The sequence below is a fragment of the Rattus norvegicus genome, chromosome 1 (genome assembly GCF_036323735.1).
Source record: "Rattus norvegicus strain BN/NHsdMcwi chromosome 1, GRCr8, whole genome shotgun sequence".
NCBI lineage: Eukaryota > Metazoa > Chordata > Mammalia > Rodentia > Muridae > Rattus > Rattus norvegicus.
Genome location: NC_086019.1, coordinates 230,151,655 through 230,174,065, shown reverse-complemented (window position 1 = coordinate 230,174,065; position 22,411 = coordinate 230,151,655). Strand labels below are relative to the sequence as shown.

Here is a 22,411-nt window from a genome sequence, read left to right as displayed (position 1 = left end):
TACCTTTGAACCACTCCCTGAGCCGTGGAGAGGTCATTTACTCTCAGCACTTTGACTAGTTGTGACTCTGAGAGAGTTCTTGTCATTTAAAATCTATTCCTCCATTTTTGCCTTTTTCACACTTGTCTTGTTATGGTTTGTCATCCAGCTGTACATGGGCTGGAAGCTTGATGCCCAGTATCAAAGGGTGGTAGACATAGGGGCTGGAGAGATGGCTCGGTGGTTAAGAGCACTGACTGTTCTTCCAGAGGTCCTGAGTTCAATTCCCAGCAACCACATGGTGGCTCACAACCATCTGTAATGGGATCTGATGCCCTCTTCTGGTGTGTCTGAAGACAGCTACAGTGTGCTCATATGCATTAAACAAATAATTAAAAAAGTAGAAGATGGGGGCTGGGGATTTAGCTCAGTGGTAGAGCGCTTACCTAGGAAGCGCAAGGCCCTGGGTTCGGTCCCCAGCTCCGAAAAAAAGAACCAAAAAAAAAAAAAAGTAGAAGATGTAATCATTGGGAGTGTGGGCCTCAGAAGGGATAAATGCTCAGCTCTTGGGTGTTCTATCTAGTTCTTCAACTAGACTAATGCTCACAAGAGCTGATTGTTATAAGCAGACTGGCCTCTTGGGAGTCTATGCTAGCTATACCCTGCCAGGAATCTCTGTTGCATCCTCCCTGCTCAGTCCCCTGTCCCCTCTCATACCAGAAGCTAGTTTAGATTGCACTGTCTGCTTAGATTTCCAGAACTGAGGTTAATCACACATACACACACACACACATCTTGCTTTCCCTCCCCTGCCTCCCTTCTTTCTTTCCTTTCTTTTGAATGTTGTAAAACAAGTCTCACACTATAATTTAGGCTTGCCCCAACTTTGTGGCAATCCTCCTGCCTCTGCCACCCAAGTGTTGTATTCATAGGTGTGAGCCTCCACACCAGCATTCTTTGTGAAGTCCTGGGTTTCGGGCATTTTGTTATGGCACTGAGGTGGACTATGACATTGCCTGTTCTGTGAGGTGCCTCTTCTCTTTGGTGCTTTGATCTCCTCTCACCAGTCCTAAAGGAGAAGTCATTGTGCTGTATTGAAATAAACTGTGGGAAATGGTTTTGTACTGATGAAGTGAAGGCAGCGGGAAGTTGAAGGAGCTGGTTACATTGTGACCACAGTAAGAAACCACAATGAATGCATGTATGTTCAGCCGACTTCTCCCCTTTATACAGTCGTGTATTCCCTGCCCATGGGGTCGTTTTGTTCACAATTAACATGGTCTCCCACATCAACTAATACAACCCAGACAGTCTTCTTCAAGCTGCACAGAAGCCCATCCCCGATGATTCTAGACCGAGTGACAGTGAACACCATCACACTAGGCGATCTCCTTTTTAGGGACCAGCTTCCACAGCTACACTGGTTTTTGAGGAGGGGAGGGCGTTTGGTTCCTGATGATTTTTATCTTTACTGCTCCATTTGAGTTTGCTCCAGCAGAAGACTGAAACTTTGCAAGCACCTGACCACCTACAGCAAACCTCACCCCACTCTGCCTCTTACCGTCAGTAAAATGTGTTGGTCTTTGGAGCTGTTTGGAAAAATTTAGGAGGCCTGGCTCACTCAGGTCTGTTGATATCCTCTGCGCATGCACGCGAGTTTCTGTGTGTGTGTGTGTGTGTGTGTGTGTGTGTGTGTGTGTGTGTGTGTGTGTGTGTGTTTGGGTGCGCACGCGTGCCTGCCTGCCTCTCACATGCCTCACTATCTAACGCCACCTCTAAGCTTCTCACAAACTTGTACATGACCAGGTCTTGTTTTAGTATAGGCACTAACAGTACCCACTTACTCCATCTTCTGTGTGTTCTTCTTTAATACTATTAGTATTTTAGATTTTAAACATTATATTTCTGTGCATGTGTGCACATGCATGCAGATACATACACAGGCCAGAAGCATTAGATTGCCTGGAGCTGGCGTTAAGGCAGTTGTGAGCCAACCAGCGAGAAGCCAAACTTGAATCCTCTGAAGACCGTTAATTACTCTTGACTGCCGAGCCATCACTCCAGCCCCTTAATATTTTAATAGTCTCCTTTTTTATGATTTATGCTTTTCTGCTTTTGCTTGCCTCTTGCTCCAGTTTGTCTAATACACTTTTTATCATTTCAAAAAGCTTCTAGAACACTATAGAGAAGCAGACAGGTTGAGTGATCAATGGGTAATTCTGGTCATGGCTTTCCAGCTTTGGTTCTTTGACCTTAAAAAATGATGCTAATCTACTTAAATGGGAGATTATAATTACTGCATATAATTTTTACATTTTAACAGTTATGTGTTCACTTTACTCCAGGCATGGTAGGACATCTACCCTTATCTCATCCCTCAGAGGGATTAGCATGAGTTTAAGGCCTGCCTGGTTACTGAACTCCAGGCCAGCTAGGGCTAACAAGAACCTGTCTCAGGAACAAGACTGGGGACGTTACTCAGTTGGTAGAGTGTCTGCCTGGCACTCAAAGTCCTGGGTCCATCCCTAGCACGTCAGTAGCTGTGCAGTAACATATACCCGTGACTCCAGTGCTTCAGAAGCAGAGATGGGTGACTAAGGACATTGAAGGTCATTCTCCAGCCTAGCAAGTTCTAGGCCAGACTAGTGATCCTGTCCTCTCACCCCAGGTGTGGTGCTACTCATCTATTCTCCTCCCACCTGGGAGGCTGAGGCAGGACTGTTGGGAAGGCCACTTTGTGCTACATAAAACCCTATGTGTTATATATTTGTATGCTTACCAGTTTAAACGTAGACTTATGTTTGTCTGGTGTGGTCTATACTTGTAATCAGTACTTAGGAGGCAGGATTAAGAGGTCAAGATGCGACTTCCTGTGTTTACCGGAAGCCCCACACCCGCGGATCCCGGCCCGCAGCAGCTCTCTGCTCCCAAACCCCGTGGGAGAGAGACCTCACCGCCTGATCAGGTGGGCACTCCTGAGGCTGCAGAGCGGAGGAGACCACCAACACTGCCCACCCCTGCCCACATCCCTGGCCCAAGAGGCAACTGTATAAGGCCTCTGGGTTCCCGTAGGGGAGGGCCCAGGAGCGGCAGGACCCCTGCGCCTGAGACACTGCTGGAACCTGAAGGAAACAGACCAGATAAACAGTTCTCTGCACCCAAATCCCGTGGGAGAGAGAGCTAAACCTACAGAGAGGCAGACACGCCTGGGAAACCAGAAGAGACTGCACTCTGTGCACATCCAGACGCCAGAGGAAAACACCAAATGCCACCTGGAACCCTGGTGCACGGAGGCTCCCGGAAAGAGTGGCGCAGATCTTCCCAGTTGCTGCCGCCGTGGAGAGGACTTAGGCAGTACCCCACGAGCAAACTTGAGCCTTGGAACCGCAGGTAGGACCAACTTTTCCCCTGCAAGAAACCTGCCTGGTGAACTCAAGACACAGGCCCACAGGAACAGCTGAAGACCTGTAGAGAGGAAAAACTACACCCCCGAAAGCAGAACACTCTGTCCCCATAACTGGCTGAAAGAAAACAGGAAAACAGGTCTACAGCACTCCTGACACACAGGCTTATAGGACAGTCTAGCCACGGTCAGAAATAGCAGAACAAAGTAACACTAGAGATAATCTGATGGCGAGAGGCAAGCGCAGGAACCCAAGCAACAGAGACCAAGACTACATGGCATCATCGGAGCCCAATTCTCCCACCAAAGCAAACACGGAATATCCAAACACACCAGAAAAGCAAGATCTAGTTTCAAAATCATATTTGATCATGATGCTGGAGGACTTCAAAAAAGACATAAAGAACTCCCTTAGAGAACAAGTAGAAGCCTACAGAGAGGAATCGAAAAAAATCCCTGAAAGAATTCCAGGAAAACACAATCAAACAGTTGAAGGAATTAAAAATGGAAATAGAAGCAATCAAGAAAGAACACATGGAAACAACCCTGGACATAGAAAATCAAAAGAAAAGACAAGGAGCTGTAGATACAAGCTTCACCAACAGAATACAAGAGATGGAAGAGAGAATCTCAGGAGCAGAAGATTCCATAGAAATCATTGACTCAACTGTCAAAGATAATGTAAAGCGGAAAAAGCTACTGGTCCAAAACACACAGGAAATCCAGGACTCAATGAGAAGATCAAACCTAAGGATAATAGGTATAGAAGAGAGTGAAGACTCCCAGCTCAAAGGACCAGTAAATATCTTCAACAAAATCATAGAAGAAAACTTCCCTAACCTAAAAAAAGAGATACCCATAGGCATACAAGAAGCCTACAGAACTCCAAATAGATTGGACCAGAAAAGAAACACCTCCCGTCACATAATTGTCAAAACACCAAATGCACAAGATAAAGAAAGAATATTAAAAGCAGTAAGGGAAAAAGGTCAAGTAACATATAAAGGCAGACCTATCAGAATCACACCAGACTTTTCGCCAGAAACTATGAAGGCCAGAAGATCCTGGACAGATGTCATACAGACCCTAAGAGAACACAAATGCCAGCCCAGGTTACTGTATCCTGCAAAACTCTCAATTAACATAGATGGAGAAACCAAGATATTCCATGACAAAACCAAATTTACGCAATATCTTTCTACAAATCCAGCACTACAAAGGATAATAAAGGGTAAAGCCCAACATAATGAGGCAAGCTATACCCTAGAAGAAGCAAGAAACTAATCATCTTGGCAACAAAACAAAGAGAAGAAAAGCACACAAACATAACCTCACATCCAAATATGAATATAACAGGAAGCAATAATCACTATTCCTTAATATCTCTCAACATCAATGGCCTCAACTCCCCAATAAAAAGACATAGATTAACAAACTGGATACGCAATGAGGACCCTGCATTCTGCTGCCTACAGGAAACACACCTCAGAGACAAAGACAGACACTACCTCAGAGTGAAAGGCTGGAAAACAACTTTCCAAGCAAATGGTCAGAAGAAGCAAGCTGGAGTAGCCATTCTAATATCAAATAAAATCAATTTTCAATTAAAAGTCATCAAAAAAGATAAGGAAGGACACTTCATATTCATCAAAGGAAAAATCCACCAAGATGAACTCTCAATCCTCATCTTCGGTTGGTTTATATACAAGTGTGCAATTTCTAGGCTTGAAAGTAAAGTGATGCTATCTGGTGCTGGATAGAGGAGCCTTATTTTTTATTATGGCAGCTTGCTATTTTTGTAACATGGTGATTTGGTTGAACACAATAAAGTACAGTAGTAACTGATCTCCCCTTCTTCCTGGATGAGTGAGGAGATGATTAAATGTTGATGTCAGCATCCTTGAGCATATTCAGATGAGCTTCTGCTTCTGTTGAAAAGGATGCTGTGTTTGATTGTGGTCCGAAGCTTTGAAGCACTACTTCCTTGGAGGTCTCACTGTTTAAACATAACAGATTTGATAGCTTGTTGGTAAGGTGAGGTCCAGCTTGTCTCCACTAGGTCATCTTCATGTGAATCCGGTGGTTATACGGTTTTGTTCTAGGGATATTTCATTTTTTTAATAACGGTTTTAGCTGACATTCATGGAGAGAATGAATCCTTAGAACTGTGCCACTAGTGAAAGGAAATCCTGTCTAGAGTATGTTTCTTTACAAAGCTGTGTCACACCATCCTTTGGGCCCTCTGCTGGAAAAGTAGAATCAAGTCTCAAATAATGCCTTTTAAATTGTATCCTCTAGTATTATAGATGTAGGACAGTACTGTATCATACCTCTGTGGATGTAAAATAGCTTGTACCTGCTTTATGATACGTAGTAGTGACAGTGCTTTATCAGAACTGTTTTTAATGATGTTGCTCAGAATGTTTTCTTTCCAGATGATGATTGAGAAGCTAATTTAAAAAAAAAATGGTGCCAGGTACCACAAGAGTAACAGAACTGTGCTGTTTTCTTGGGTTTTGTTTTTTTACTTTTTTTTTTTTTCTTAATGGAGTGTGCTGGATGTCTCTACAGTTTTGTTCAGATGACTGCAGAACCTGGAAAAGCTGTTGCTGCTGTTGATGCATAACACACTGCTATTATTGGTCTTTTTATATAAATATAAATATATATATATACAGATATATAATTTGAATTTTTTGAAACTTTAGCTGTGCTGTCAACTTTGGAAAAAAGTATCCCCGTTTACTGTGTTGAGTTGGCACTGTACAGAAATTAACAGCCATATTGGTCTAGAAATGTTGAACTTAAGTTTTTTCCATTTGTACAGGGGTAACACACTGTATTAAATATGTAAGGTCTTATCTACGTGGGTTTGATTACAAAAACTAATAAAGTATTCTCTAAATTTAAAAAAAAAAGAGGTCAAGATGCTGGTCATGATGGCACATACCTTTAATTCTGGTACTTGGGAGGCAGAGACAGGTGGGTCTCTGAGTTCAAGGTCAGCCTGGTCTACATAGTGGGTTCTGGACGGCCAGGGATCAAGACCCAGCCTCAAAAGAAAAACCTTGAAGGTTATATTCTGCTATAGTCAGGTCAAGGCTATTTGTATATTGCTTACAAAATGCACCTTGGAAGTTTGCTCCCTGTCACCGATAACTGTCTCATTCTTTTCAGCTGGTAATTCTATTGCATTTTCCAGATCTGTCATAACAGCCACACAGGTAACCTCTCTTGGGTACATGAGACCCTGGTCTCTAAAAAGCAAAAGCTGTGTGTGTGTGTGTGTGTGTGTGTGTGTGTGTGTGTATGTGTGTGTGTATGAATGTGTGTGTATACTAGTAAAATGGTATCTATATAGTTTAAATAACCAAAATGATGTATATATTGTCATATATACATGTTATTATAGTATATAGACTGTTATGTATAAGTACACTACATGTAATAGTATATAACATGCTTTCTTAAAAACTTCACGAATAGAAATATAATAATGTACTCATGAGATTCAGAGAATTTAGCTGCCCTGATTTCTGTTTCCCTGTTGCTTATGATAGTATCTGGCATTCAGAAGGTGCTCAATAAATAACTATTGATTAAATCATCAGTTCACAAAATGCACCTTGACAATTGTTCTGTCATACATACTGTCTCATTCTTTTCTGCTGCTAATTGTTTTGCATTTTCCACATCTGTCATAACAGCCTCTCTGGTGGATAGTTGGGTTATGACGTCTTCACAGGCAGTAAGGGGGAAGTCACCCTGACAGTGTCTTCTATTCCAGTGCTCATTCAAAAGGTTTCGAACTTTTCAGGAATGTGGCATAAAAATTGATCATCTTATTTGTTTTTTTTTTTTATTAACTTGAGTATTTCTTATACACATTTCAAGTGTTATTCCCTTTCCCGGTTTCCGGGCAAACATCCCCTCCCCCCTCCCCTTCCTTATGGGTGTTCCCCTCCCAACCCTCCCCCATTGCCGCCCTCCCCCCATAGACTAGTTCACTGGGGGTTCAGTCTTAGCAGGACCCAGGGCTTCCCCTTCCACTGGTGCTCTTACTAGGATATTCATTGCTACCTATGGGGTCAGAGTCCAGGGTCAGTCCATGTATAGTCTTTAGGTAGTGGCTTAGTCCCTGGAAGCTCTGGTTGCTTGACATTGTTGTACTTTTGGGGTCTCGAGCCCCTTCAAGCTCGATCATCTTATTTGTAATCGGAGATTTTTCTTTTTGAAAAAAACATATCAAAGCTATTTAAATGTAAAAAAATTACCTAAGAACAAATACACAGTTCTCTCTATTTAAGAAAATTAACTTGTTGGGGTTAAGGTACTCTTATGCATCTTAATCAGGGCATGGCAGTGCCTATCGCCCAGCACTGGGGAGAGGGAGGCAGAAGGAGGTCAGGGTTATCGTCTACTATGTAATGAGTTCAAATCAGCTTGGGCTATATTAGACCCCGTCTCAAAAACAACAACGTGGGGTTGGGGATTTAGCTCAGTGGTAGAGCGCTTGCTAGGCCCTGGGTTCGGTCCCCAGCTCCGAAAAAAAGAAAAAGAAAGAAAAGAAAAAAAACAACAATGTTTTCATACTTTGTACATTTCACTGGAATGAACAGATATCAATGTGTGAAGTAGGTGTAGAAAATAATGATTTTTTAAAGCAATTTGCTCTTAGGCAATTTACTTAAAGAGAACATTTTTAGATGATGAAACTGTTGCTTAAGCAGCAGAATAAGTCTAAATAATTTAAAACTCAGATATATCCAGAGGAACTTAAAAGCCTGGTGAGGTTTGACATCTGTGGTTCATTCAAATTGCTACCTGTTTTCACCCATATTCACTTCTAGAAAAATGGTTAAAAACACCATTGGGTCAATAAAACATCATGGCGCTCTTTGGTCTATAATAAATTAAACACCAAATCATAAGAGATTCGAAGTAATCATTTCAATCCTTTTGTTACTTTAAGATTTTCTCATCAACTTGTAGAAATTTGTCACGTGACAGAATCCTTGGTTGAGAGGTAAGAGAGGCCTAACGTTAATGAAGGCACAAACAGAAGTACGGTCTGCCACACCGGAGTGAGGGGCCGAGTGTCTGGCAGCGCCCACGGAAAAAGCCAGGTGTGGTTGTGCATGCTTTTAATCTCATTCCTGGGAAAGCAAACACAGATGCATCATGGGGCTTACTGTCCAGCTAGGGTAGACTAATTCAGGAGCCCCAAATCTCAGTGAGGAACCGTTCCTTAAAAAAAAACCCAAAGAGAATGACTTGCAGAGGTTGTGGTCCCACGTGCATGCTTCTCACCCACCTACAAACCAGGAAGCCCAGGGCTAGAGTGGAGATTCAGGCACAGCCAGACACAGCTCATGGCCAGGTTCATCCCTGGCCCTCAGTTCAGTGCCCTTTGTTTTCTCCAACCAAGGGAGCTGCTTCTCACAGCCAGAAAAGAGAGTTTTGCAGTTTGGGACTTACTCATATCACTTAGAAATTGTAGAAGACAAAAGCAGCTCTCTAATGGTGAGCATCAGGCCAGTCTGAGTGGCTGGGGAGGCCTGCTGGAGTACCCCAGAGGAAGGGGTGGGGTGAAGGCACAAGATAAGTCTAGAAACGAAGAACCTCGTAGGATGAAGAAGCAACACATGGATAGAATTGTGACCAAATACTTGTTTTAATTTCCTCATTATAGTTTAAATTTATGTTCATGAGTGCTGCTACACGTATGTGTATGATCTACCATGTTGGTGCTGAGAACCAACCTGGGCCCTCTGAAAGAGCATTAAGTACATTTAGCCACAGAGCCTTCTCTCCAGCACCCCCCCCCCTCAGATGCTTGTTTTAAAATGGATTGCCCTAGGGCTGGAAAATGGTTAGGGGCATTGCGTGCTCCTCCCAGTCACCACATGCAGGCATCTCACAACCGTCTGTGACTCCAGTTTCAGAAGATCCGACAACTCACCCAGACATGCTTGGAGGCAAAACATGCACATAAAATAAAAGTTTTAAAAATCATTTTTAAAAAAAATTAAATGAATTGCTTTAGTCATTCCACAGTGTTATATACCGATTTTTAAGCATCTTATGTGCTATTTTGAAGTATTTGTCGTGGTAGGAGGGAGTGTATTACATGTAGAGATGATACAGAGTTGGTTCTCTCCTTCCACCTTGTGAGTCCTGAAGATTGAACTCAGGTCGTCAGGTTTAGCACAAAGCGTCTTTACCCTCTTAGTCACTGCTACAGACCCTGGTATTATATTGATGCAGACTTCTTATATGTATAGTTAATAATGATGCTGTCTGGTTTGGTAGCATGTACATGTTAGTATTCACAGCATCACAGTTGCAGACAAAGGTAGAGGTGATGAGTTTCAGGCCAGCCAAGGCTACATAGAACACAGGTTCTCAACCTCGGTCTTGACTCCTTTGGATCAAACAGACCTTTTACAGGAGTCACCTAGGACCATCCTGCATATTAGATATTTACTTTATGATTCGTAACTAGCAAAATTACAGTTGTGAAGTTAAAATAAAAATAAGTATGGTTGTGGGTCACCACAATGTGAGGAACTGTTTTTATTAAAGATTACAGCATTAGGAAGGTTGAAAACCAGTGTCAGAGCTCTAGACCAGACCAAGCTATATAGAGACCCTGACCTTAGCTTTACCCACTAAGCCTCTAGCCCAATCTTATTATTGTGAGTTCTTGGTTTTTAGATTCAGGGTCTCACTACTTAGCCCTGCCTAGCCTGGATCTTGGTAGACTGACCTCAAACAGAGATCTGCCTGTCTCTGCCCCCATATAATAGGATTAAAAAGGAGCACCACCCACCCCATGGTGAGTCTGTAGACATTTTCTCATTAGGATTGCAGTAGAATCAGGAGCTTTAGGAAAATGGAAATTTAAATTGCAGGCAGGCACGCACGCTCGCTCTTGCTCTCTCTCTCTCTCTCTCTCTCTCTCTCTCTCTCTCTCTCTCTCTCTCTCTCATTAATCTTTATTTCATGAATGTGAGTACACTGTAGCTGCCTTCAGACACACCAGAAGAGGGTATCGGATCCCATTACAGATGGTTGTGAGCCACCATGTGGTTGCTGGGAATTGAACTCAGGGCCTCTGGAAGAGCAGTCAGTGCTCTTAACCGCTCGCTGAGCCATGTCTCCAGCCCTGTTGGCAGTCTCTTTGGGAGTACATAAACCTTGGACATTTCCTCCACAGAACACTTTAAAGTATTTGAAGGTAGAAGCATTCCCTCAGAAGATTCTGAAGACAAACAAATGCCAATGATAAGTTTCCATAACAAAAATAAACATAGGTGAAATAATATGTAAAAGTTCATTGTTTGGAGAAGTTTCAAAGGTCTGTTGGCATTTCATTGGGTAGTAATACCAGAAAATGATTTTTTTAGGATGTTCAAATCTGATTACCTAGGGCTAACCGGGACACAGAGAGACTCTCTGTTTAGGCTTTAAACCAATTCTCTATTACATCTGTAGAAAAGGAAACATGCTGACCACAGAGGAGATTTGAAACCCTGAGTTGTACATCAGTGTTGCGCTTGGGTCAGAGAAATGGGTCCTTTCACATGTGCTGCCCTCCACTTCCATGAAGATGAGGGTAGCTGGAGTCCTGGATAGCAGAGCCACGACATAATGAACGCTCAGTGTGTCCAGGGCATGAGAGTTGCTGAGGAAACCCAACAACTTAGCGCCCCTCTAGAGAGCCTCGGCTTTTCAGACCTGTTCTGGTTTGTCACATGTGTATTAGTCATGCAGAATACTAGAGAATTTGCCTTGCTTAAAAAGTATATGACCATGGACACATTGAAGAAAGGGGACTCCCAACGCCAAAGAAGCTGAGATGGGTTGGACTGGGCTGGGGGTGTGGTTTAGTGGCAGGGTGCTTGCCTTGTATGTGTAAGGCCCTGAGTTTGATCCCCAGTGCTGCAAAGTAAAACCCAATCAACTCTCCTATTATCCCATTGCTTTGATGATACATCTTTCTGAGCAAATAGAGCCTACAGGCAAAGTATATTCAGAAAGAAGGGGCTGTGTGGTTAGAGAGATGCTCTGGGGTGAAGCATGCATACTGCTCTTGAAAAGGGACCCAAGTTCAATTCCCAACAACCATATTAACATCAGGCAGTTCACAATTTGCCTGCAACAACTCCAATTCCAGGGGATTAAGATGAATGCTTTCTTGGTTTCCAAGGGCACCTGCATTCTCATGTGCACACACATAATACTAACACTAAGGGATTGGAGAAGAAAAGAAGAAGGAAATGGGGCTAGGAACTTACTGCTTTGGGAAAACAAGCTGTAAGACTAAGGGTTCTCTGCTGGTAAACATGCAGCTGGAAGACCTAGACTTTCCCCAGAATTAACAGGAAGCAAGCTTGCTTGCTATTATGCTAAGTAAATGGGATTAGAAGGAAGCTTCAGAAGAAAACCTGTATGCTAAAAGTTTAACCCTAAGTGCAGATCTTGGCCTGGCAGCACCTAACCAGCACACAAGCAGAAGAACTAGAAACGAACTTTCACAGTGTCACACTTTTGTGAACACAAACTTGTGTATACACTGGTGTTAGTTGGCAGAAATGGAGAATATGAAGGTAAGTCTTCAAAGTTTTTAAAAATGCTATTCAGGCATGGTAGCATGTGCTTTTAATCTCTACACTTCGTAGACAGGCAGTTTGAGTTTGTGCATTTGAGAGATTGAGGCCAGCCTGGTTTACATATATCCAGTTTCAGGCCAACTGAGGCTATATAGTGAGTCCCTGTCTCAAAAATAAAAAAAGAAAAAGAAAGAAAGAAAAAAAAAGGATTTCTGTGAATAGCTCCTTTCTCATTTTTTAAACTCCTCTTTTAAAAAACATAAAAGGAGCTGGAGAAAGGTCTTAGCAATTAAGCGTATTGTTGCTCTTGTAGAAGACCCAGGTTCAATTCCCAGCACCCACATGTTGGCTCAAAACCATCCATAATTCCAATTCCGGGAAATCTGATTCCCTCTTCTGACCTCAGGCACTAAGCATGTACATGTTACACATATATACATTCGGGTAAAATGTTCATAGTCATAAAATGATAAATTGGACTTCCTATTTTATTGCTGTAAGGAGGCACTATGATTAAGGCAACTTTTAGGAGAAAGCATCCAGCTGGGGGATTGCTTACAGTTTCAGGATGTTAGTCCATGGCCACCATGGTAGAGAGCACGTCAGCAGGCAGGCAAGCATGGCACTAAAGTAACTGAATCTCATATCAGATCCACAGTTTCCAAGCGGAGGGTGGGAGGTGGGGGAGCTGGGCCTGGCACAGGGTTTTGAAACCTCAAAGCCCAATGACACACCTCCTAATCCTTCCCAAACAGTTCCACTCACTGGGGCCCAAACATGTGTCCCAATGGGGCCCATTCTAATTTAAACCACCACTAAGCTAAAACAATATAAAGGAAAAAAAATAGAGGCTGTGAATATAGCTGTTGGTAGTATTTGCTCAGCCATCAAAGATCCTGGGTTTGACCCTCAAAATCTTATAAACAGGATGTGATATAAGCCTGTAATCCCAGCACCGGGGAGGTAGAAACAGAAGAATCATAAGCCCAATGTCATCCTAGACAGTGTGTGTGTATACGTACGTACATTCCAATTTGGGGCCAGCCTGACTACCCAAGTCCTTGTCTAATAAAAAGGAAAAGTACCACTCTGGGCCTAGTGTTACAGGCACGTTACAAAGAAGTTGAGGCAGGGGAATTGTAAATTCAAGCCTAGCCTGGCCTACAGAATGAATGGACGGCCAGCCTGAGCAACTTGATAAGATCCTGTCTCAAAAGTAAGAAGAGGTCTAGGAATAAAGCTCAGTGATAAAGCACATGTCTAGTATGCATGAGATTCTAGGTTTGATCCCCAATACTTTCTCTACAAAAGAAGATAATAGCCAAGAGCTAGGGTTAGGGTTGTAAACTTTTCCTGTACAGTCACTGTGGGCTCTTTAGTCTCTGCCATAGCCATTCACCTGCCTTAGAGTCACAATATATAAATGCATATGAATAGCTGCATTGCAATAACATTTTACTATGAACACTTCCATTTGAATTGCTTCTGTTCTTTATGTGTTTGGAATACAGCTCTCTTTTATGTTTTCAACCATTTAAAGAGATAAAAACCGTTCTCAGTTTCCTGGCTGCACAAAAACTAACCAAGGGCTATAATTTTGCAAACACCAAATACCCTCTTCAAGGTCATTCTCGTGAACGAAGCTAATGTGAGAAGAGTGGACTCAAGGATTTTAACTTAATTGAGGGCCAGCCACATGCACTCTGAGAGAAGAGAAGTGAAACCATAGAGCCTGCTTGGTGCAACCCTAGACATGCACAAAGCCTACTATCCGGGTGAAGTTACAGGATATTACTTTTGAAAGTGGCTTTTCTTAAGAGGACCCAGAGCCTGAGAGAAATTCATCAGACCCAGCTAAGAACGGGCGATGGGCAAATCTCCTCGGCAAACTTTAAACGTGACATCTTTACCTAGGAAGAACTGAATGGATGGTTGCAGGCAGGAACAGAAAAGACTGAACTCAGCTCCTGCACTTGAAAGGAAACACAAGAAGCAAAGCGCTTCACTGCCAAGGTCAAAAGAGGCTACTTGAACTAGAGAACTGATAAGAGACCTTAAGAATTCACAGCTCGGCTGTGACCGTCCTAGCAGCCAGACACAGCCCTATGTCAACCCAAGATGGCTTCCAGATGGGACCCCACAGATGAGCTGCCTCTCTAGTGGGTGGGGCAGGCAGCCCAAAGTCAACAAGCCTCACTCAGGTAAGGACACACAGCAGGTTTCCTACAGACCAAGGGGCTTGGGCTGCTGTCCTGGGATGTCCATGGCATTAGATTTGTTTCTGGGCATATCTTTTCTTCCTCTTTTATAAACAAAATCTACTTTCACTCTAGAAATTTGACCACAAGGCTGGGCACGTAACTCAGGAGTAGAGCCTTATCTGCCATGCCAGAGGCCCTGGGCTTTTCCTTGCACTGGAGGAAAATAGTGTTGGGTATGGTGGTGCATGCCAAGTACTTGTGAGGTAGAGCAAGAGGATCAGAAGTTCAAGGTCACCTCAGCTACACACCAAACTAAAGGTCAGCCAGGACTACACAGCAAGATCTTGTCTCTAAAGACATGAATCAATACTCTGCCGATCCTTCTGAGACTTCTTTACTCTTCCTTCCTTCCTTCCTTTTTTTTTTTTGGACAGGGTTTCTTTGAAGCCCTGGCTATCCTGGAGCTCACTCTGTAGACCATGCTGGCCTCAAAATCAGAGATTTGCCTGCCTTTGCCTCCTGAGTGCTGGGATTAAAGGCATGCACTACTACTGCCTGGCTTATTTTCTAAACATACCCCTTACATATTTTAAATAGGGTCTATGCTATACATATTTTTCAGTAAATATATCATGAACACGTGTAATGGTTAATCTTGTTAACTTGAGTTGATTACTTAACCTGGAGAGGTTTAGCTGAAGTGTGAATGTTTACCTTGAATATGGGTAGCGCTATTCGATGGGCTGGGCTCCCAGACTGAATAAAAAGAGGGGGAACACAGCAGCATTCATTCTCTGCTTCCTGTGGATTGTGACTGGCTTCCTCATACCCCTACAGCCACAGCCAGAGCTGTGTTCCCCACTACACTCCCCCTGCTATGACTCGTTGTGTCCCTAAACTATGAGTCAAAAGCAAATTATGTCTGTGTTAATTGCCCAAGGAAATTATGCTTCATTATCGTACATTACATAGCTTTGAAAGTATGGAGACTTGTTTATGAAGCCTTATTTTATATCACTTGTCAGATTTTACTCAGTATATATCCATCTGCGCATGCGCACTTGTGAATTATGCACAGCATATTAATCCTAATGTCGTAATGAAGCCTGTGACTTCACGAGCTAACTAGAAATAGTTTATTTTAAAATGATATTTCTGCTATTAAAATTGAAACACAGGCCAGTAAATAGACATATGGTTTGTTGGGTAAAGACACTGCCATGTCTGGTGGCACATCCCCCTACCCCAGCCACCACCAACTGCATTTAAAGATTTTAGTATATTCATAAGTTTCACCTCACTCACCAGAATTCTTTTCCTAGAAAAATCAATAGGCTTTTATTAAAGTGTCCAAAATTATTAGCATATTATATCTATAGCTATGTGTTCTTCATTCACATTAGGTTATTTTTTGTCCCTGTTTCTTGTTAGGTTTACCGCGGTGTAACTTTGAAGGTCTTTTCAAAGCTCTGCTTCTTGGATTTGTGTTTAAATCCCGTCTTACCTATATCTTTCTTAGTTATTAATTTTATGGCTCCTTGAACTTGCTGCCTATTTGTATTTTCACATTCATGAAGCATATAAAGCAAAGAATGAGTGTACAAGGGAGTGTCTTAGTTACTTTGCTATTACTGTGACAGAACATCATGGCCACGACAATTTATTAGGGAAGTGTTTGATTCGGTGCTCATAGCTTTTGAGAGTTCATGACCATCATGCCAAGGAGTCTGGCAGCCGGCAGACAGGCATGATGCTGGAGCTGGAGCTCAGAGTATACATCTTGATCTACAAGCATAAGGCAGAAAGAGAACTAACTAGGAATAGCGTAGAATTCAAAACCTTGAAATCACTCAGTAACAAGGCCACACCTCTTAATCCTTCTCAAGCAGTTCCACCAACTGGGGATCAAGTATTCAAATACATAAGCCTATTGGTCCATTCTCATTCAAACCACCACAAAAAGACTTCGAAGTTTCCTCTATTTAGGGTATACTTTGAATATTTTTTCCTACTTTTTATATCCTTCAACTCTACACATTGATTTTTCTTCTACATAATTTTTTTCTTTTTTTCTTTTTCTTTCTGTGTTTGTTTAGTTTGTTTGGGCTTTTTTGTATTGTTTTTGTTTTGTGATTTCTCTGTGTAGCTCTGACTTTCCTGGAACTCACTCTGTAGACCAGGATGCTTCAAACTCAGAGATCTGCCTGCCTCTGACTCTGAAGTGCTGGCATGAAAGGTACACAGCACCACCACCGGGTGACCTAAGCAGTTTTAAAAGATCTTTATTATTTCTAATTATGTATATGTGTGCCTGGGTTGAGGTATGTGCCCTTGTGTACAGGTTCCTCTGGAAGCTACCCTGAGCTGTTGGAATCCTCTGGCTTCAGGTGGAGTGACAGATGATTATGAGCTGCCAGTGTGGGTGCTGAGAACTGAACTGAGTCCTTTAATAGTAGTATATGCACTTAACTACTGTGTACACATTCTCTCAAGCCCATTAGTTTCTTTTTAATGGATCTCACTATGTATACCTGGCTTGTCTGTCTTTAGTTGTATAGACCAGGCTGGCTCTGAACTCAGAGATCCACCTGCCTCTGCCTCCTGAGTAGGCCCCCCATACCTGGCTTGACCTAAGAATTTTTAAGGAAGTCACTCTTGTCTTCTCCACACTTCCCTCCCTCTTTCCCTAACCCCATCTCCCATCCCCCACCCCTTCCACTCTTCCTGAGCTTCGGATCTTTCTGCGGCTGCTTTCCAAGAACTTTTAGCTTTAAAATCTTTGTTAATTCTCTTTAACTACTCCCTTTGTTGCCTGGTGATTGGATAATGTAGTCTGGTTTTGTTGGAGAAGGTGTGCCACTTTGAGGTTTCAAAAGCCACCTCCAATCCCAATTAGCAGCTCTCTGTGCCACCTACTAGTGTGTGAGTTGAGATGTGAGCCCGCAGTTACTGCTCAACACCACGCCTGCCTGCCTGCTGCCTGCCTGCCTGCCTGCCTGCCTGCCTGCCTGCCTGCTGCTGTGCTCTCTGCCGTGCTCTCTGCCATGATGTCCTTGGACTCACTCTCTGAAACCGTAAGCTCCCAATAAACTTTCTTCCACAAGTCTCCTTGGTCATGGTGTGTTATCACAGTAATAGAAAGTCTCTAAGACATAGTCTATGCACTGTTTGTAGTCTTTGTTATATAGTTCTGTGGATATTTAAAAATATATAAACATGGAATGATGTCTTTCACCTCTCAACTGGATGCAGTGAAGCAACTGCTTTGACTGTGAGGCTAACCTGAGCTACTGTGATTTCCTGGGCAGCACCAGCTATTTTGTGGGACTGACATTGTTCATATTCCTTTTTAGGGATACGTTTTCATCATTTCTTCCTCCTCTGTTTAGCATTTTACTTTGTATTTTGATAAAGAGTCATTAGATGCTCATGTCGTCACATAATAGATACATAAAAGCACCTCTGTGACCCTGGTTATTTCTACCCTAAATTCTGTTAGTTGTATCTGTTTTGAGCTATGTTGGTGATTGAACCGTTTTTCTTTGGCCATTGTTTGTTTTAACAGCTTTGTTTTTAGCCTTTGTGTTTTACTTTAAGTGAGTCTCTAAGAAAATAAACATGCACTCTCACAGAAGCTTGCACACACAGGTATACACACATACAAATAGGCACACATAAGCATGCACACACACGAGTATGCAGACTCATATACAAGCATGCACAAAGAATACATGTACGTGAAACACACATTCGCACACGTGCAGTTTCGCTTGTACTCAAGTTGAGAACCTACTTTCTATAAGGAGATTTACATGGCATGTGGGCTCCATTTTCTCCCTTCGTCCCTTCTGTATACCACCCTTGTTTCTTGCTGTGTATTGATCAAATCTGTGTTGACTGAGTCCATTTTTTTGTTTTGTTTTTGCTCTCTGCAAAATATGCAAGAATTGGCTCCATTTCTTTGTGCGTTTCCCCTCCTATTTGCTCCTTTGCCCACCCAGATTCAGATTCCTGGCATTTGAGTGAAATGGCTCTGCCAGGTCTCCAGTGAGCTCCATCAGATCCCTCAGCACGATGGGGGCTTTCAGCACTGGCCTCACTTCAATCCCTCAGCCCTTTCACACAGGATGTCTCCCCTCGCACCCTGACTCTGCCACTCTAAAGTTGTCTGCCTCTTCTTTGCCTTTCCCTGAGTCCTGTGTGGTTCATGTTCACTCTGCTGGCCCGAATTTACACAGATCCAGGCTAGGATTCAAGATGTGCACCAAGATGCCTGGCCTGCCAGCTCTAGGCTCTAAGAACTGTTTTGTTTCATCCCCAGGGACTCTCCTCTCCTTCAGCTTTAGTTACTGTCACCTATGACTGTGACAACTGACTCTCCAGTCCAGACTTTTGTTTAAATTCTAAATATCTCTGACTGTGCTGTAGGTATCCCCAGATGAGACTGAAACATGTCTGAGGAGGGACCCGTGGTCTTCCTCCTGACACTACCCCTTTCTCTCTTCCCTCTCTTTTGTGACCTCCTGATGTCAAGTCCAAATGGTATCTGGACATATTTCCTGGAACTAGCCATGTGTCTTGGTTAGTTTTACTGCTGCGAGCAGGCACCACAATAAGGCAACTCTTATAAGGACATTTGATTGAGACTGGCCTACAGGTTCAGAGGGTCAGTCCATTATCATAGGCAGTATAGTATGACAGCGTCCAGGCAGGGATAGCTCAGGAGGAGCCGAGAGTTCTACATCTTTGCAGAACTGAAGGCTGCTTGGAGGAGGGTCTTAAACCCATTCTCACGGTGGCACACTTCCTCCAGCAAGGCCACACGTCCAAACACTGCCACTCCCTGGGCCAGGCATATTTAAACCAACTCTACTGCTAGTTACCTTGTGCTGTGACCAACCTGACAAGGATGACAGCCTCCTTGCTGGTGACCCAACTTGTACTCTGGTATCCATTACCCTCTAGTATCCGTTATCCATACAGTACCCAGAGCGAGCTATTGAAATCCCTATGAGACTTAACACTCTCTCTGCCTCTGAACTTTCTTCAGGGCCTCACCTTTCTCATCTTCTGTTCATATGCAGCCAGCCCTCCTAAGTTCTCCCAAATGCAATCACATCCTAACTTGCCCCAGACTCCTGCCACATCTATGCATGCTGGCTCCTGTATGTGCCAGCTGGACTGCTTAGCAACCTTGGAGGGACCACCTTTGAACCTTCTCTATAAAGGAGCCTTCCCTACTTCACGCCACAGCCACTCACAGCACTGTCGCCATCATGCTTATCTGAGGTCATGGGATAACTGTTTCCTTGTTCATGAAGTGTTTTCCTCCAATCTCATGTAGGGACCTGGTGTATTGTTTCACTCTGTATCCACAGACAGTAATTCCTGGTGCTCAATCAAGTAAGCCCAGTGAATTACTATCCTTTCTGACAGGCAGAGAAAGAGGGAGTGACTCAGCAGTTCTCTACAACAATTGAACCTCCCACATTTTTTAAATCCAAGTGATCCAAGATCTGAAATCTTGAATGCCAACAGGATTCCTCAAGTTGAAAATTACACATCTGACTTCATTATGGCTTGCAGTCAAAGCACAAGTACACATGCCTTCAGGGCATTTTTTTAAAAGTTATATATGAAACAAAGATGAATTTTGAGTTGAGTGTTGTAGCACCATCTAATTCCAGCATTAGAGAGGCTAAGGATTGAGAGTTCAAGGCCAGGCTGGGCCACATGGCCCATTCTTAACCAGCCTCTTTGAAGCTTTGTTCAGTGGAAAGGAATGGGTTGGGGATGGTGCAGTATTGGGAGGGAGAGGCTCCTTTTCAGGGACAGAAAGAAGAAAAGGAGAAAGCCAGTTATTAAGCTATGCCTGGGAGTGCAGGTCTGTAACCACGGCAACACAAGAAACTGAGGCAGGAGGGCCAAGTTCAAGGCCAGCCTGGGCAAGTTTAAAAGGGCTAAAAACACAACTCTATCATGACAAGGCCCTGAGATCAGTTTCCAGCAGGGCAAAATAGACTGTCTATACTACTAACATTTCTCTTGCCAAGTTATTTGGTCCTCAGTTTCCTCACTGAAAACATAGGGATGACAAAACCACACAAAGCTGCTGCAAGGATTAAAGGGGAAACCTAAACTCTTAGTATCATGGTTACTACCCAGTAAGGACTTAATAACACGCACGCACGCACGCTTTTCTTTGCCATGCCTTCTCTCCTGCCTGGCTTTGGATACCTCCAGTTTCTGTGCTCTTAACCAATCACAGCAGTCCAGCCCAAGCCTTTAACATTCTCTGAACCCTCCCTAGCACGTTGTTACCTCATCCCTCTTTAACACAATACAGTGGGTGTAAGTGACCTCTATTCTGCGTACCCCCAGGGAAGTCTGTGAAAAGTAAACACAGACACATTTGTCCAAACACGGCATCGCTGAAAGACTAAGGGCTATATCACCTCTGTGCTTGTCACGAGACTCTGTGAATTCAGGTAAACAGAGCAACTTCCTCAGAGTGGCATGGGCCCCTATGGAAGAACATATGGCTGGAACAATTTAATCTTTATCATTTATTATTTTTATTTGGACAACATATATACATATGTACAAAATACCTACGGTCAGAATCCTCTTTTATAATTTCATTTGATTTACAAAAAACGGGACAGCAAAATAACTTAGGTCACTAATACTGTACAAAAATAAAACTGATTAAACAGTTGTAAAGATCAGTATCTTACAGTGTTACAGACCATTCATCCGCTGTGAAAGAACAGCTTATCTACTCAGAGTGATGAGTACTGTGCTAAATCTATCTGCAAACTGACAAACTAATTGGTTTCTGTAATTGTAACTACCAAATATAATTCTCAAAAGAAGCGTGATGTGGAGCTTAAAGCCAGGGTGTCATTCCACAATGGTGAAGGGCTTTCTTCTTCCCTAACCAAGGAGAGGAGATATCTTAACTCTAAAACTAGTATATTTTCCATGAATGACATCTACTTACAGTATTAGATAAAACGGCTTCTTTCTTTTTGAACACCTGCGATAGTCTTTCAAAAAATTCAGTTTGGTTAAAAAAGTAAACAAAAATTACTATCCTGCATTTGGATTTTTATAAGTTAAATCCATGGTCTTTTTAATATAAAAAGTAATTGTTTCATAGTTTTAGTGTTCAATGAACTCTAGTAGTCCTATTTGAACCATAGCTCCATGTAGTAAATCTAATTAGAATGCTGGTTCCTGTTTCGTGACGTCGTGAAACAGGACTTATCACAGAGAATAAAAAGCCTTGAGTTTATACGTTACGTTGCTATAACATCTAAGAGAATATCAAATGTGTGTCTGTCAACAACTTGAAAAGGCAAGTAGCAACTCTTCCGGGAAGTAAATTGTGCATCTTTTAAAACAAGTTGCTGTGTTTATATCCATTTATATCCATTTAAGTGTTTGACAAAAGCCACATACAGATTTACTCCTGAAACAATAAAGATTGTCTTTCACTGACTTGGTTTTCCTTCATTTCTTTCTGTGAGGGAAAGCTGAGTTTATACAAGTTAGCAAGTTGCTAGGCAATCCCAAACTCCTCACTCACTAAAAGGCAGCGCTCGGAGTACCCTATGCACAGCCTTCCCATGAGCTCGGGAGAAATAGGCAGCCTAACCTATTTCATATGGAAGAACAGATGTCCTTAAAACTTATTTTGGACACAGAAATTAAAATTTGGTTTAAAATAAGCGTTTCAAAATCTGAAACAGAGGTAGAAAGTGTTCTTTATTTTTCCTGACATGTTTTCTCGTGAGAAAACACTTTCCTTTTTAGCTCATGGACTGCTCCCAGTCCCTGATGTTAAAAGCAGTTCTGAGAGAACTACTGATGCAACTACATTGGTTAAACAGAAAACACTGCGCGAGTGATGGCTGTCGTCTTGGAAGTCAGAGTCAGCTGTGCCCTGTGCCCACTGCAGGAGCACCCACGCTGAGATGGGGGTGAGCATGCGCTGGGTGAAATGTGGAGCTCGCCGCAGGTGGGAACCCCGAGTTTACACACCATGTGCAACACACGGGTAAACTAGAGTGCACCATAGCTCCCTGTTTTAAATATCAGATAAAATCATCAGAAAGTGGTATTTCTGAAGGAAAAAATGTAAACATTTCCCCACGATCACTGCTGACTCCCCTCAAATGAGGTTTTTGTTTTCAATTTTTTTGTTTGTT

General features: G+C 42.7%; 1 protein-coding gene across 1 annotated transcript in view; it reads right to left on the bottom strand.

Annotated features, from left to right (window-relative positions):
- The window catches only part of LOC120100003 (40S ribosomal protein S12-like), a 673,396-nt gene that overhangs the window by 502,828 nt on the left and 148,157 nt on the right, over positions 1-22,411 (bottom strand). The window lies entirely within an intron of this gene.